A 17,603-nucleotide genomic window follows, 5' to 3' on the forward strand; every position below is an offset into this window, starting at 1 on the left:
AGGAGGTTCGGATCTTTTTGGGCACCTACAGTGGGATGTGATTCACAGGAAAACCTGCTCATTCCGAAAAAAAATTCCATCGGTGAACAATTAACCGCGCGTTCCGCGATAGCGTGCTTACAATACTACGGAATATGGTGACGCTCACCGTGCAGTTCTGACGTCATTTCTAGAGCTGCTAGGAGGTTCGGATCTTTTTGGGCACCTCCAGTGGGATGTGATCAATAGGAAAACCTGCTCATTCCGACAAAACTTCCATCGGTGAACAATTAACCGCGCGTCCGCGGTAGCGTGGTTACAATACTAAGGAATGTGGTGACGCTCACCGTGCAGTTCTGACGTCATTTCTAAAGCTGCTAGGAGGTTCGGATCTTTTTTGGCACCTCCAGTGGGATGTGATCAACAGGAAAACCTGCTCATTCCGGCAAAACTTCCATCGGTGAACAATCAACCGCGCGTCCGCGGTAGCGTGGTTACAATACAACGGAATGTGGTGACGCTCACCGTGCAGTTCTGACGTCATTTCTAGAGCTGCTAGGAGGTTCGGATCTTTTTGGGCACCTCCAGTGGGATGTGATCAACAGGAAAACCTGCTCATTCCGACAAAACTTCCATCGTTGAACAATTACCCGCACGTCCGCGGTAGCGTGGTTACAATACTACGGAATATGGTGATGCTCATCGTGCAGTTCTGACGTCATTTCTAGAGCTGCTAGGAGGTTCGGATCTTTTTGGGCACCTCCAGTGGGATGTGATCAACAGGAAAACCTGCTCACTCCGGCAAAACTTCCATCGGTGAACAATTAACCGCGCGTCCGCGGTAGCGTGGTTACAATACAACAGAATGTAGTGACGCTCACCGTGCAGTTCTGACGTCATTTATAGAGCTGCTAGGAGGTTCGGATCTTTTTGGGAACCTCTAGTGGGATGTGATGAACAGAAAAACCTGCTCATTCCGGCAAAACTTCCATCGTTGAACAATTAACCGCGCGTCCGCAGTAGCGTGGTTCGAAACAACGGAATATGGTGACGTTCACCATGCAGTTCTGACGTCATTTCTAAAGCTGCTAGGAAGTTCGGATCTGTTTATGCACCTCCTGTGGGATGTGATCAACAGGAAAACCTGTTCATTCTGGCGAAACTTCCATCGGTGAACAATTAACCGCGCGTCCGCGATAGCGTGGTTACAATACTACGGAATGTGGTGACACTCACCGTGCAGTTCTGACGTCATTTCTAGCGCTGCTCGGAGGTTCGGATCTTTTTGGGCACCTACAGTGGGATGTGATTCACAGGAAAACCTGCTCATTCCGACAAAACTTCCATCGGTGAACAATTAACCGCGCTTCCGCGATAGCGTGGTAACAATACTACGGAATATGGTGTCGCTCACTGTGCAGTTCTGACGTCATTTCTAAAGCTGCTAGGAGGTTCGGATCTTTTTGGGCACCTCCAGTGGGATGTGATCAATAGGAAAACCTGCTCATTCCGGCAAAACTTCCATCGGTGAACAATTAACCGCGCGTCCGCGGTAGCGTGGTTACAATACTACGGAATATTGTGACGCTCACCGTGCAGTTCTGACGTCATTTCTAGAGCTGCTAGGAGGTTCGGATCTTTTTGGACACCTCCAGTCTGATGTGATCAACAGGAAAACCTGCTCATTCCGGCAAAACTTCCATCGTTGACCAATTAACCGCGCGTCCGCGATAGCGTGCTTACAATACTACGGAATATTGTGACGCTCACCGTGCAGTTCTGACGTCATTTCTAGCGTTGCTCGGAGGTTCGGATCTTTTTGGGCACCTACAGTGGGATGTGATTCACAGGAAAACCTGCTCATTCCGACAAAACTTCCATCGGTGAACAATTAACCGCGCGTCCGCGGTAGCGTGGTTACAATACTAAGGAATGTGGTGACGCTCACCGTGCAGTTCTGACGTCATTTCTAAAGCTGCTAGGAGGTTCGGATCTTTTTGGGCACCTCCAGTGGGATGTGATTTACAGGAAAACCTGCTCATTGCGGCAAAACTTTCATTGGTGAACAATAAACCGCGCGTCCGCGGTAGCGTGCTTACAATACTACGGAATATTGTGACGCTCACCGTGCAGTTCTGACGTCATTTCTAAAGCTGCTAGGAGGTTCGGATCTTTTAAGGCACCTCCAGTGGGATGTGATCAACAGGAAAACCTGCTCATTGCCGCAAAACTTCCATCGGTGAACAATAAACCGCGCGTCCGCGGTAGCGTGCTTACAATACTACGGAATATTGTGACGCTCACCGTGCAGTTCTGACGTCATTTCTAAAGCTGCTAGGAGGTTCGGATCTTTTTGCGCACCTCCAGTGGGATGTGATTAACAGGAAAACCTGCTCATTGCGGCAAAACTTTCATTGGTGAACAATAAACCGCGCGTCCGCGGTAGCGTGGTGACAATACTACGGAATATGTGACGCTCACCGTGCAGTTCTGACGTCATTTCTAGAGCTGCTAGGAGGTTCGGATCTTTTTGGACAACTCCAGTGGGATGTGATCAACAGGAAAACCTGCTCATTCCGGCAAAACTTCCATCGTTGACCAATTAACCGCGCGTCCGCGGTAGCGTGCTTACAATACTACGGAATATTGTGACGCTCACCGTGCAGTTCTGACGTCATTTCTAGAGCTGCTAGGAGGTTCGGATCTTTTAGGGCACCTCCAGTGGGATGTGATCAACAGGAAAACCTGCTCATTGCCGCAAAACTTTCATTGGTGAACAATAAACCGCGCGTCCGCGGTAGCGTGGTTACAATACTACGGAATATGTTGACGCTCACCGTGCAGTTCTGACGTCATTTCTAAAGCTGCTAGGAGGTTCGGATCTTTTTGCGCACCTCCAGTGGGATGTGATTAACAGGAAAACCTGCTCATTGCGGCAAAACTTTCATTGGTGAACAATAAACCGCGCGTCCGCGGTAGCGTGGTGACAATACTACGGAATATATTGACGCTCACCGTGCAGTTCTGACGTCATTTCTAGAGCTGCTCGGAGGTTCGGATCTTTTTGGGCACCTACAGTGGGATGTGATTCACAGGCAAACTTGCTCATTCCGAAAAAAAATTCCATCGGTGAACAATTAACCGCGCTTCCGCGATAGCGTGGTAACAATACTACGGAATATGGTGTCGCTCACTGTGCAGTTCTGACGTCATTTCTAAAGCTGCTAGGAGGTTCGGATCTTTTTGGGCACCTCCAGTGGGATGTGATCAATAGGAAAACCTGCTCATTTCGACAAAACTTCCATCGGTGAACAATAACCCGCACGTCCGCGGTAGCGTGGTTACAATTCTAACGGAATATGGTGACGCTCACCGTGCAATTCTGACGTCATTTCTAGAGCTGCTAGGAGGTTCGGATCTTTTTGGGCACCTCCAGTGCGAAGTGATCAACAGTAAAACCTGCTCATTCCGACAAAACTTCCATCGGAGAACAATTAACCGCGCTTCCGCAGTAGCGTGGTAACAATACTACGGAATATGGTGTCGCTCACTGTGCAGTTCTGACGTCATTTCTAAAGCTGCTAGGTGGTTCGGATCTTTTTGGGCACCTCGAGTGGGATGTGATCAATAGGAAAACCTGCTCATTGCGGCAAAACTTTCATTGGTGAACAATAAACCGCCCGTCCGCCGTAGGTGCTTACAATACTACGGAATATTGTGACGCTCACCGTGCAGTTCTGACGTCATTTCTAGAGCTGCTAGGAGGTTCGGATCTTTTGGACACCTCCAGTGGGATGTGATCAACAGGAAAACCTGCTCATTCCGGCAAAACTTCCATCGTTGACCAATTAACCGCGCGTCCGCGGTAGCGTGCTTACAATACTACGGAATATTGTGACGCTCACCGTGCAGTTCTGACGTCATTTCTAGCGCTGCTCGGAGGTTCGGATCTTTTTGGGCACCTACCAGTGGGATGTGATTCACAGGAAAACCTGCTCATTCCGCAAAACTTCCATCGGTTGAACAATTAACCGCGCGTCCGCGGTAGCGTGGTTACAATACTACGGAATATGGTGACGCTCACCGTGCAGTTCTGACGTCATTTCTAGAGCTGCTAGGAGGTTCGGATCTTTTTGGGCACCTCCAGTGGGATGTGATCAACAGGAAAACCTGCTCATTCCGGCAAAACTTCCATCGGTGAACAATAAGCCGCGCGTCCGCGGTAGCGTGGTTACAATACTACGGAATATGGTGACGCTCACCGTGCAGTTCTGACGTCATTTCTAGAGCTGCTAGGAGGTTCGGATCTTTTTGGGCACCTCCAGTGGGATGTGATCAACAGGAAAACCTGCTCATTCCGACAAAACTTCCATCGGTGAACAATTAACCGCGCGTCCGCGATAGCGTGGTTACAATACTACGGAATATGGTGACGCTCACCGTGCAGTTCTGACGTCATTTCTAGAGCTGCTAGGAGGTTCGGATCTTTTTGGGCACCTCCAGTGGGATGTGATCACAGGAAAACCTGCTCATTCCGACAAAACTTCCATCGGTGAACAATTAAACCGCGCGTCCGCGATAGCGTGGTTACAATACTACGGAATATGGTGACGCTCACCGTGCAGTTCTGACGTCAATTCTAGAGCTGCTAGGAGGTTCGGATCTTTTTGGGCACCTCCAGTGGGATGTGATCAACAGGAAAACCTGCTCATTCCGACAAAACTTCCATCGGTGAACAATTAACCGCGCGTCCGCGGTAGCGTGGTTACAATACTACGGAATATGGTGACGCTCACCGTGCAGTTCTGACGTCATTTCTAGAGCTGCTAGGAGGTTCGGATCTTTTTGGGCACCTCCAGGGGATGTGATCAACAGGAAAACCTGCTCATTCCGGCAAACTTCCATCGGTGAACAATTAACCGCGCGTCCGCAGTAGCGTGGTTACAATACTACGGAATATGGTGACGCTCACCGTGCAGTTCTGACGTCATTTCTAAAGCTGCTAGGAGGTTCGGATCTTTTTGGCTACCTCCAGTGGGATGTGATCAACAGGAAAACCTGCTCATTCCGCAAAACATCTATCGGTGAACAATTAACCACGCGTCCGCGGTAGCGTGGTTACAATACTAAGGAATATGGTGACGCTCAACGTGCAGTTCTGACGTCATTTCTAAGCTGCTAGGAGGTTCGGATCTTTTTGGCACCTCCAGTGGGATGTGATTCACAGGAAAACCTGCTCATTGCCGGCAAAACTTCCATCGGTGAACAATTAACCGCGCGTCCGCGGTAGCGTGGCTTACAATACTACGGAATATGGTGACGCTCAACGTGCAGTTCTGACGTCATTTCTAGAGCTGCTAGGAGGTTCGGATCTTTTTGGGCACCTCCAGTGGATGTGATCAACAGGAAAACCTGCTCATTCCGACAAAACTTCCATCGGTGAACAATTAACCGCGCGTCCGCGGTAGCGTGGTTACAATACTACGGAATGTGGTGACGCTCACCGTGCAGTTCTGACGTCATTTCTAGAGCTGCTAGGAGGTTCGGATCTGTTTGGGCACCTCCAGTGGGATGTGATCAACAGGAAAACCTGCTCATTCCGGCAAAACTTCCATCGTTGAACAATTAACCGCGCGTCCGCAGTAGCGTGGTTACGATACAACGGAATATGGTGACGCTCACCGTGCAGTTCTGACGTCATTTCTAGAGCTGCTAGGAGGTTCGGATCTTTTTGGACACCTCCAGTCTGATGTGATCAACAGGAAAACCTGCTCATTCCGGCAAAACTTCCATCATTGACCAATTAACCGAGCGTCCGCGATAGCGTGCTTACAATACTACGGAATATTGTGACGCTCACCGTGCAGTTCTGACGTCATTTCTAGCGGTGCTCGGAGGTTCGGATCTTTTTGGGCACCTACAGTGGGATGTGATTCACAGGAAAACCTTCTCATTCCGACAAAACTTCCATCGGTGAACAATTAACCGCGCGTCCGCGATAGCGTGGTTACAATACTACGGAATGTGGTGACGCTCACCGTGCAGTTCTGACGTCAATTCTAGCGCTGCCAGGATGTTCAGATCTTTTTGGGCACCTCAGTGGGATGTGATTTACAGGAAAACCTGCTCATTCCGACAAAACTTCCATCGGTGAACAATTAACCGCGCGTCCGCAGTAGCGTGGTTACAATACTACGGAATGTGGTGATGCTCACCGTGCAGTTCTGACGTGATTTCTATAGCTGCTAGGAGGTTCGGATCTTTTTGGGCACCTCCAGTGGGATGTGATCAATAGGAAAACCTGCTCATTGCGGCAAAACTTCCATTAGTGAACAATAAACCGCGCGTCCGCCGTAGGTGCTTACAATACTACGGAATATTGTGACGCTCACCGTGCAGTTCTGACGTCATTTCTAGAGCTGCTAGGAGGTTCGGATCTTTTTGGACACCTCCAGTCTGATGTGATCAACAGGAAAACCTGCTCATTCCAGCAAAACTTCCATCGTTGACCAATTAACCGCGCGTCCGCGATAGCGTGCTTACAATACTACGGAATATTGTGACGCTCACCGTGCAGTTCTGACGTCATTTCTAGCGTTGCTCGGAGGTTCGGATCTTTTTGGGCACCTACAGTGGGATGTGATTCACAGGAAAAGCTGCTCATTCCGACAAAACTTCCATCGGTGAACAATTAACCGCGCGTCCGCGGTAGCGTGGTTACAATACTACGGAATGTGGTGACGCTCACCGTGCAGTTCTGACGTCATTTCTAAAGCTGCTAGGAGGTTCGGATCTTTTTGGGCACCTCCAGTGGGATGTGATTTACAGGAAAACCTGCTCATTGCGGCAAAACTTTCATTGGTGAACAATAAACCGCGCGTCCGCGGTAGCGTGCTTACAATACTACGGAATATGTTGACGCTCACCGTGCAGTTCTGACGTCATTTCTAGAGCTGCTAGGAGGTTCGGATCTTTTTGGGCACCTCCAGTGGGATGTGATCAACAGGAAAACCTGCTCATTCCGACAAAACTTCCATCGGTGAACAATTAACCGCACGTCCGCGGTAGCGTGGTTACAATACTACGGAATGTGGTGACGCTCACCGTGCAGTTCTGACGTCATTTCTAAAGCTGCTAGGAGGTTCGGATCTTTTTGGACACCTCCAGTGGGATGTGATCAACAGGAAAACCTGCTCATTCCGGCAAAACTTCCATCGTTGACCAATTAACCGCGCGTCCGCGGTAGCGTGCTTACAATACTACGGAATATGGTGACGCTCACCGTGCAGTTCTGACGTTATTTCTAGAGCTGCTAGGGAGGTTCGGATCTTTTTGAGGCACCTACCAGTGGGATGTGATTCACAGGAAAACCTGCTTCATTCCGGCAAAACTTCCATCGTTGACCAATTAACCGCCGAGTCCGCGTAGCGTGGTTACATACTACGGAATAGTGGTGACGCCTCACCGTGCAGTTCTGACGTCATTTCTAGAGCTGCTAGGAGGTTCGGATCTTTTGGGCACCTCCAGTGGGATGTGATTCAACAGAAAACTGCTCATTCGGCAAAACTTCCATCGGTGAACAATAACCACGCGTCCGCGGTAGCGTGGGTTACAATTGTTCACCTACGGAATATGGTGACGCTCAACGTGCAGTTCTGACGTCATTTCTAGAGCTGCTAGGAGCTTCGGATCTTTTTGGGCACCTCCAGTGGGATGTGATCAACAGGAAAACCTGCTCATTCGGCAAAACTTCCATCGGTGAACAATTAACCGCGCGTCCGCGGTAGCGTGGTTACAATACTACGGAATGTGGTGACGCTCACCGTGCAGTTCTGACGTCATTTCTAAAGCTGCTAGGAGGTTCGGATCTTTTTGGGCATCTCCAGTGGGATGTGATCAACAGGAAAACCTGCTCATTCCGGCAAAACTTCCATCGGTGAACAATTAACCGCGCGTCCGCGATAGCGTGGTTACAATACTACGGAATATGGTGACGCTCACCGTGCAGTTCTGACGTCATTTCTAAAGCTGCTAGGAGGTTCGGATCTTTTTGGGCACCTCCAGTGGGATGTGATCAACAGGAAAACCTGCTCATTGCGACAAAACTTCCATCGGTGAACAATTAACCGCGCGTCCGCGGTAGCGTGGTTACAATACTACGGAATGTGGTGACGCTCACCGTGCAGTTCTGACGTCATTTCTAGAGCTGCTAGGAGGTTCGGATCTTTTGGGCACCTCCAGTGGGATCTGATCACAGGAAAACCTGCTCATTTTGGCAAAACTTCCATCGGTGAACCTTTAACCGCGCGTCCGCGGTAGCGTGCTTACAATACTACGGAATGTGGTGACGCTCACCGTGCAGTTCTGACGTCATTTCTAGAGCTGCTAGGAGGTTCGGATCTTTTTGGGCACCTCCAGTGGGATGTGATCACAGGAAAACCTGCTCATTCCGGCAAAACTTCCATCGTTGAACAATTAACCGCGCGTCCGCGGTAGCGTGCTTACAATACTACGGAATATGGTGACGCTCACCGTGCAGTTCTGACGTCATTTCTAAAGCTGCTAGGAGGTTCGGATCTTTTTGGGCACCTCCAGTGGGATGTGATCAACAGGAAAACCTGCTCATTCCGGCAAAACTTCCATCGTTGAACAATTAACCGCGCGTCCGCAGTAGCGTGGTTACAATACAACGGAATATGGTGAAGCTCACCGTGCAGTTCTGACGTCATTTCTAAAGCTGCTAGGAGGTTCGGATCTTTTTGGGCACCTCCAGTGGGATGTGATCAACAGGAAAACCTGTTCATTCCGGCAAAACTTCCATCGTTGAACAATTAACCGCGCGTCCGCGATAGCGTGGTTACAATACTACGGAATATGGTGACGCTCACCGTGCAGTTCTGACGTCATTTCTAGAGCTGCTAGGAGGTTCGGATCTTTTTGGGCACCTCCAGTGGGATGTGATCACAGGAAAACCTGTCTCATTCCGGCAAAACTTCCATCGGTGAACAATTAACCGCGCGTCCGCGATAGCGTGGTTACAATACTACGGAATGTGGTGACGCTCACCGTGCAGTTCTGACGTCATTTCTAGAGCTGCTAGGAGGTTCGGATCTTTTTGGGCACCTCCAGTGGGATGTGATCAACAGGAAAACCTGCTCATTCCGGCAAAACTTCCATCGGTGAACAATTAACCGCGCGTCCGCGGTAGCGTGGTTACAATACTACGGAATATGGTGACGCTCACCGTGCAGTTCTGACGTCATTTCTAAAGCTGCTAGGAGGTTCGGATCTTTTTGGGCACCTCCAGTGGGATGTGATCAACAGGAAAACCTGCTCATTCCGGAAAAACTTCCATCGGTGAACAATTAACCGCGCGTCCGCGGTAGCGTGGTTACAATACTACGGAATGTGGTGACGCTCACCGTGCAGTTCTGACGTCATTTCTAGAGCTGCTAGGAGGTTCGGATCTTTTTGGGCACCTCCAGTGGGATGTGATCAACAGGAAAACCTGCTCATTCCGACAAAACTTCCATCGGTGAACAATTAACCGCGCGTCCGCGGTAGCGTGGTTACAATACTACGGAATATGTGTGACGCTCACCGTGCAGTTCTGACGTCATTTCTAGAGCTGCTAGGAGGTTCGGATCTTTTTGGGCACCTCCAGTGGGATGTGATCAACAGGAAAACCTGCTCATTCCGGCAAAACTTCCATCGTTGACCAATTAACCGCGCGTCCGCGGTAGCGTGGTTACAATACTACGGAATATTGTGACGCTCACCGTGCAGTTCTGACGTCATTTCTAGAGCTGCTAGGAGGTTCGGATCTTTTTGGGCACCTCCAGTGGGATGTGATCAACAGGAAAACCTGCTCATTCCGGCAAAACTTCCATCGGTGAACAATTAACCGCGCGTCCGCGATAGCGTGGTTACAATACTACGGAATATGGTGACGCTCACCGTGCAGTTCTGACGTCATTTCTAGCGCTGCTAGGAGGTTCGGATCTTTTTGGGCACCTACAGTGGGATGTGATTCACAGGAAAACCTGCTCATTCCGACAAAACTTCCATCGGTGAACAATTAACCGCGCGTCCGCAGTAGCGTGGTTACAATACTACGGAATATGGTGACGCTCACCGTGCAGTTCTGACGTCATTTCTAAAGCTGCTAGGAGGTTCGGATCTTTTTGGGCATCTCCAGTGGGATGTGATCAACAGGAAAACCTGCTCATTCCGGCAAAACTTCCATCGGTGAACAATTAACCGCGCGTCCGCGATAGCGTGGTTACAATACTACGGAATGTGGTCACGCTCACCGTGCAGTTCTGACGTCATTTCTAAAGCTGCTAGGAGGTTCGGATCTTTTTGGGCTCCTCCAGTGGGATGTGATCAACAGGAAAACCTGCTCATTCCGACAAAACTTCCATCGGTGAACATTTAACCGCACGTCCGCGGTAGCGTGGTTACAATACTACGGAATGTGGTGATGCTCACCGTGCAGTTCTGACGTGATTTCTAGAGCTGCTAGGAGGTTCGGATCTTTTTGGACACCTCCAGTGGGATGTGATCAACAGGAAAACCTGCTCATTCCGGCAAAACTTCCATCGTTGACCAATTAACCGCGCGTCCGCGGTAGCGTGCTTACAATACTACGGAATGTGGTGACGCTCACCGTGCAGTTCTGACGTCATTTCTAGCGCTGCTCGGAGGTTCGGATCTTTTTGGGCACCTAGCATGGGATGTGATTCACAGGAAAAGCTGCTCATTCCGGCAAAACTTCCATCGTTGACCAATTAACCGCGCGTCCGCGGTAGCGTGCTTACAATACTACGGAATATGGTGACGCTCACCGTGCAGTTCTGACGTTATTTCTAAAGCTGCTAGGAGGTTGAGATCTTTTTGGGCACCTCCAGTGGGATGTGATCAACAGGAAAACCTGTTCATTCCGGCAAAACTTCCATCTTTGAACAATTAACCGCGCGTCCGCAGTAGCGTGGTTCGATACAACGGAATATGTTGACGCTCACCGTGCAGTTCTGACGTCATTTCTAAAGCTGCTAGGAAGTTCGGATCTTTTTGGGCACCTACAGTGGGATGTGATTCACAGGAAAAGCTGCTCATTCCGGCAAAACTTCCATCGTTGACCAATTAACCGCGCGTCCGCGGTAGCGTACTTACAATACTACGGAATATGGTTACGCTCACCGTGCAGTTCTGACGTCATTTCTAGAGCTGCTAGGAGGTTGAGATCTTTTTGGGCACCTCCAGTGGGATGTGATCAACAGGAAAACCTGTTCATTCCGGCAAAACTTCCATCGTTGAACAATTAACCGCGCGTCCGCAGTAGCGTGGTTACAATACTACGGAATGTGGTCACGCTCACCGTGCAGTTCTGACGTCATTTCTAAAGCTGCTAGGAGGTTCGGATCTTTTTGGGCTCCTCCAGTGGGATGTGATCAACAGGAAAACCTGCTCATTCCGACAAAACTTCCATCGGTGAACATTTAACCGCACGTCCGCGGTAGCGTGGTTACAATACTACGGAATGTGGTAATGCTCACCGTGCAGTTCTGACGTCATTTCTAGAGCTGCTAGGAGGTTCGGATCTTTTTGGACACCTCCAGTGGGATGTGATCAACAGGAAAACCTGCTCATTCCGGCAAAACTTCCATCGTTGACCAATTAACAGCGCGTCCGTGGTAGCGTGCTTACAATACTACGGAATATTGTGACGCTCACCGTGCAGTTCTGACGTCATTTCTAGCGCTGCTCGGAGGTTCGGATCTTTTTGGGCACCTACCATGGGATGTGATTCACAGGAAAAGCTGCTCATTCCGGCAAAACTTCCATCGTTGACCAATAAACCGCGCGTCCGCGATAGCGTGGTTACAATACTACGGAATATGGTGACGCTCACCGTGCAGTTCTGACGTTATTTCTAGAGCTGCTAGGAGGTTGAGATCTTTTTGGGCACCTCCAGTGGGATGTGATCAACAGGAAAACCTGTTCATTCCGGCAAAACTTCCATCGTTGAACAATTAACCGCGCGTCCGCAGTAGCGTGGTTACGAATACTACGGAATATGTTGACGCTCACCGTGCAGTTCTGACGTCATTTCTAAGCTGCTAGGAGGTTCGGATCTTTTTGGGCACCTCCAGTGGGATGTGATCAACAGGAAAACCTGCTCATTCCGGCAAAACTTCCATCGGTGAACAATTAACCGCGCGTCCGCGAGTAGCGTGGTTACAATACTACGGAATATGGTGTACGCTCACCGTGCAGTTCTGACGTCATTTCTAAGCTGCTAGGAGGTTCGGATCTTTTTGGGCACCTCCAGTGGGATGTGATCAACAGGAAAACCTGCTCATTCCGGCAAAACTTCCATCGGTGAACAATTAACCGCGCGTCCGCGATAGCGTGGTTACAATACTACGGAATGTGGTCACGCTCACCGTGCAGTTCTGACGTCATTTCTAAAGCTGCTAGGAGGTTCGGATCTTTTTGGGCACCTCCAGTGGGATGTGATCAACAGGAAAACCTGCTCATTCCGACAAAACTTCCATCGGTGAACAATTAACCGCGCGTCCGCGGTAGCGTGGTTACAATACTACGGAATGTGGTGACGCTCACCGTGCAGTTCTGACGTCATTTCTAGAGCTGCTAGGCGGTTCGGATCTTTTTGGGCACCTCCAGTGGGTTTTGATCAACAGGAAAACCTGCTCATTCCGACAAAACTTCCATCGGTGAACAATTAACCGCGCGTCCGCGGTAGCGTGGTTACAATACTACGGAATGTGGTGACGCTCACCGTGCAGTTCTGACGTCATTTCTAGAGCTGCTAGGAGGTTCGGATCTTTTTGGGCACCTCCAGTGGGATGTGATCACAGGAAAACCTGCTCATTCCGGCAAAACTTCCATCGTTGAACAATTAACCGCGCGTCCGCGGTAGCGTGGTTACAATACTACGGAATATGGTGACGCTCACCGTGCAGTTCTGACGTCATTTCTAAAGCTGCTAGGAGGTTCGGATCTTTTGGGCACCTCCAGTGGGATGTGATCAACAGGAAAACCTGCTCATTCCGGCAAAACTTCCATCGTTGACCAATTAACCGCGCGTCCGCGATAGCGTGCTTACAATACTACGGAATGTGGTGACGCTCACCGTGCAGTTCTGACGTCATTTCTAGCGCTGCTCGGAGGTTCGGATCTTTTTGGGCACCTACAGTGGGATGTGATTCACAGGAAAAGCTGCTCATTCCGGCAAAACTTCCATCGTTGACCAATTAACCGCGCGTCCGCGATAGCGTGGTTACAATACTACGGAATATGGTGACGCTCACCGTGCAGTTCTGACGTCATTTCTAGAGCTGCTAGGAGGTTCGAGATCTTTTTGGGCACCTCCAGTGGGATGTGATCAACAGGAAAACCTGCTCATTCCGGCAAAACTTCCATCGGTGAACAATTAACCGCGCGTCCGCAGTAGCGTGGTTACAATACTACGGAATGTGTGACGCTCACCGTGCAGTTCTGACGTCATTTCTAAAGCTGCTAGGAGGTTCGGATCTTTTTGGGCACCTCCAGTGGGATGTGATCAACAGGAAAACCTGCTCATTCCGGCAAAACTTCCATCGGTGAACAATTAACCGCGCGTCCGCGGTAGCGTGCTTACAATACTACGGAATATGTTGACGCTCACCGTGCAGTTCTGACGTCATTTCTAGAGCTGCTAGGAGGTTCGGATCTTTTTGGGCACCTCCAGTGGGATGTGATCAACAGGAAAACCTGCTCATTCCGACAAAACTTCCATCGGTGAACAATTAACCGCGCGTCCGCAGTAGCGTGGTTACAATACTACGGAATGTGGTGACGCTCACCGTGCAGTTCTGACGTCATTTCTAAAGCTGCTAGGAGGTTCGGATCTTTTTGGGCACCTCCAGTGGGATGTGATCAACAGGAAAACCTGCTCATTCCGGCAAAACTTCCATCGGTGAACAATTAACCGCGCGTCCGCGGTAGCGTGGTTACAATACTACGGAATATGTGACGCTCACCGTGCAGTTCTGACGTCATTTCTAAGCTGCTAGGAGGTTCGGATCTTTTTGGGCACCTCCAGTGGGATGTGATCAACAAGAACACCTGCTCATTGCGGCAAAACTTCCATCGGTGAACAATAAACCGCGCGTCCGCTGTAGCGTGCTTACAATACTACGGAATATGGTGACGCTCACCGTGCAGTTCTGACGTCATTTCTAGAGCTGCTAGGAGGTTCGGATCTTTTTGGGCACCTCCAGTGGGATGTGATCAACAGGAAAACCTGCTCATTCCGGCAAAACTTCCATCGGTGAACAATTAACCGCGCGTCCGCGGTAGCGTGGTTACAATACTACGGAATGTGGTGACGCTCACCGTGCAGTTCTGACGTCATTTCTAAGCTGCTAGGAGTTCGGATCTTTTTGGGCACCTCCAGTGGGATGTGATCAACAGGGAAACCTGCTCATTTCCGGCAAAACTTCCATCGGTGAACAATTAACCGCGCGTCCGCGGTAGCGTGGTTACAATACTACGGAATATGGTGACGCTCAACGTGCAGTTCTGACGTCATTTCTAGAGCTGCTAGGAGGTTCGGATCTTTTGGGCACCTACAGTGGGATGTGATTCACAGGAAAACCTGCTCATTCCGACAAAACTTCCATCGGTGAACAATTAACCGCGCTTCCGCGATAGCGTGGTTACAATACTACGGAATATGGTGACGCTCACCGTGCAGTTCTGACGTCATTTCTAAAGCTGCTAGGAGGTTCGGATCTTTTTGGGCACCTCCAGTGGGATGTGATCAACAGGAAAACCTGCTCATTCCGGCAAAACTTCCATCGGTGAACAATTAACCGCGCGTCCGCGGTAGCGTGGTTACAATACTACGGAATGTGGTGACGCTCACCGTGCAGTTCTGACGTCATTTCTAAGCTGCTAGGAGGTTCGGATCTTTTTGGGCACCTCCAATGGGATGTGATTCACAGGAAAACCTGCTCATTCCGGACAAAACTTCCATCGGTGAACAATTAACCGCGCGTCCGCGGTAGCGTGGTTACAATACTACGGAATATGGTGACGCTCACCGTGCAGTTCTGACGTCATTTCTAAAGCTGCTAGGAGGTTCGGATCTTTTTGGGCACCTCCAGTGGGATGTGATCAACAGGAAAACCTGCTCATTGCGGCAAAACTTCCATCGGTGAACAATTAACCGCGCGTCCGCGATAGCGTGGTTACAATACTACGGAATGTGGTGACGCTCACCGTGCAGTTCTGACGTCATTTCTAAAGCTGCTAGGAGGTTCGGATCTTTTTGGGCTCCTCCAGTGGGATGTGATCAACAGGAAAACCTGCTCATTCCGACAAAACTTCCATCGGTGAACATTTAACCGCACGTCCGCGGTAGCGTGGTTACAATACTACGGAATGTGGTGATGCTCACCGTGCAGTTCTGACGTGATTTCTAGAGCTGCTAGGAGGTTCGGATCTTTTTGGACACCTCCAGTGGGATGTGATCAACAGGAAAACCTGCTCATTCCGGCAAAACTTCCATCGTTGACCAATTAACCGCGCGTCCGCGATAGCGTGCTTACAATACTACGGAATGTGGTGACGCTCACCGTGCAGTTCTGACGTCATTTCTAGCGCTGCTCGGAGGTTCGGATCTTTTTGGGCACCTAGCATGGGATGTGATTCACAGGAAAAGCTGCTCATTCCGGCAAAACTTCCATCGTTGACCAATTAACCGCGCGTCCGCGGTAGCGTGCTTACAATACTACGGAATATGGTGACGCTCACCGTGCAGTTCTGACGTTATTTCTAAAGCTGCTAGGAGGTTGAGATCTTTTTGGGCACCTCCAGTGGGATGTGATAAACAGGAAAACCTGTTCATTCCGGCAAAACTTCCATCGTTGAACAATTAACCGCGCGTCCGCAGTAGCGTGGTTCGATACAACGGAATATGTTGACGCTCACCGTGCAGTTCTGACGTCATTTCTAAAGCTGCTAGGAAGTTCGGATCTTTTTGGGCACCTACAGTGGGATGTGATTCACAGGAAAAGCTGCTCATTCCGGCAAAACTTCCATCGTTGACCAATTAACCGCGCGTCCGCGGTAGCGTACTTACAATACTACGGAATATGGTTACGCTCACCGTGCAGTTCTGACGTTATTTCTAGAGCTGCTAGGAGGTTGAGATCTTTTTGGGCACCTCCAGTGGGATGTGATCAACAGGAAAACCTGTTCATTCCGGCAAAACTTCCATCGTTGAACAATTAACCGCGCGTCCGCAGTAGCGTGGTTACAATACTACGGAATGTGGTCACGCTCACCGTGCAGTTCTGACGTCATTTCTAAAGCTGCTAGGAGGTTCGGATCTTTTTGGGCACCTCCAGTGGGATGTGATCAACAGGAAAACCTGCTCATTCCGGCAAAACTTCCATCGGTGAACAATTAACCGCGCGTCCGCGGTAGCGTGGTTACAATACTACGGAATATGTTGACGCTCACCGTGCAGTTCTGACGTCATTTCTAGAGCTGCTAGGAGGTTCGGATCTTTTTGGACACCTCCAGTGGGATGTGATCAACAGGAAAACCTGCTCATTCCGGCAAAACTTCCATCGTTGACCAATTAACCGCGCGTCCGCGGATAGCGTGGTTACAATACTACGGAATATGGTGACGCTCACCGTGCAGTTCTGACGTCATTTCTAGAGCTGCTAGGAGGTTCGGATCTTTTTGGGCACCTACAGTGGGATGTGATTCACAGGAAAACCTGCTCATTCCGGCAAAACTTCCATCGGTGAACAATTAACCGCGCGTCCGCGATAGCGTGGTTACAATACTACGGAATATGGTGACGCTCACCGTGCAGTTCTGACGTCATTTCTAGAGCTGCTAGGAGGTTCGGATCTTTTTGGGCACCTCCAGTGGGATGTGATTCAACAGGAAAACCTGCTCATTCCGGCAAAACTTCCATCGGTGAACAATTAACCGCGCGTCCGCGGTAGCGTGGTTACAATACTACGGAATGTGGTGACGCTCACCGTGCAGTTCTGACGTCATTTCTAGCGCTGCTCGGAGGTTCGGATCTTTTTGGGCACCTACAGTGGGATGTGATTCACAGGAAAACCTGCTCATTCCGGCAAAACTTCCATCGGTGAACAATTAACCGCGCTTCCGCAGTAGCGTGGTAACAATACTACGGAATATGGTGTCGCTCACTGTGCAGTTCTGACGTCATTTCTAAAGCTGCTAGGAGGTTCGGATCTTTTTGGGCACCTCCAGTGGGATGTGATCAACAGGAAAACCTGCTCATTGTGGCAAAACTTCATCTGGTGAACAATTAACCGCGCGTCCGCGTAGCGTGCTTACAATACTACGGAATATTGGTGACGCTCACCGTGCAGTTCTGACGTCATTTCTAGAGCTGCTAGGAGGTTCGGATCTTTTTGGACACCTCCAGTCTGGATGTGATCAACAGGAAAACCTGCTCATTCCAGCAAAACTTCCATCGGTGACCAATTAACCGCGCGTCCGCGATAGCGTGCTTACAATACTACGGAATATTGTGACGCTCACCGTGCAGTTCTGACGTC

Source organism: Pecten maximus, chromosome 11, assembly GCF_902652985.1.
Source record: "Pecten maximus chromosome 11, xPecMax1.1, whole genome shotgun sequence".
Taxonomy (NCBI): Eukaryota; Metazoa; Mollusca; class Bivalvia; order Pectinida; family Pectinidae; genus Pecten; species Pecten maximus.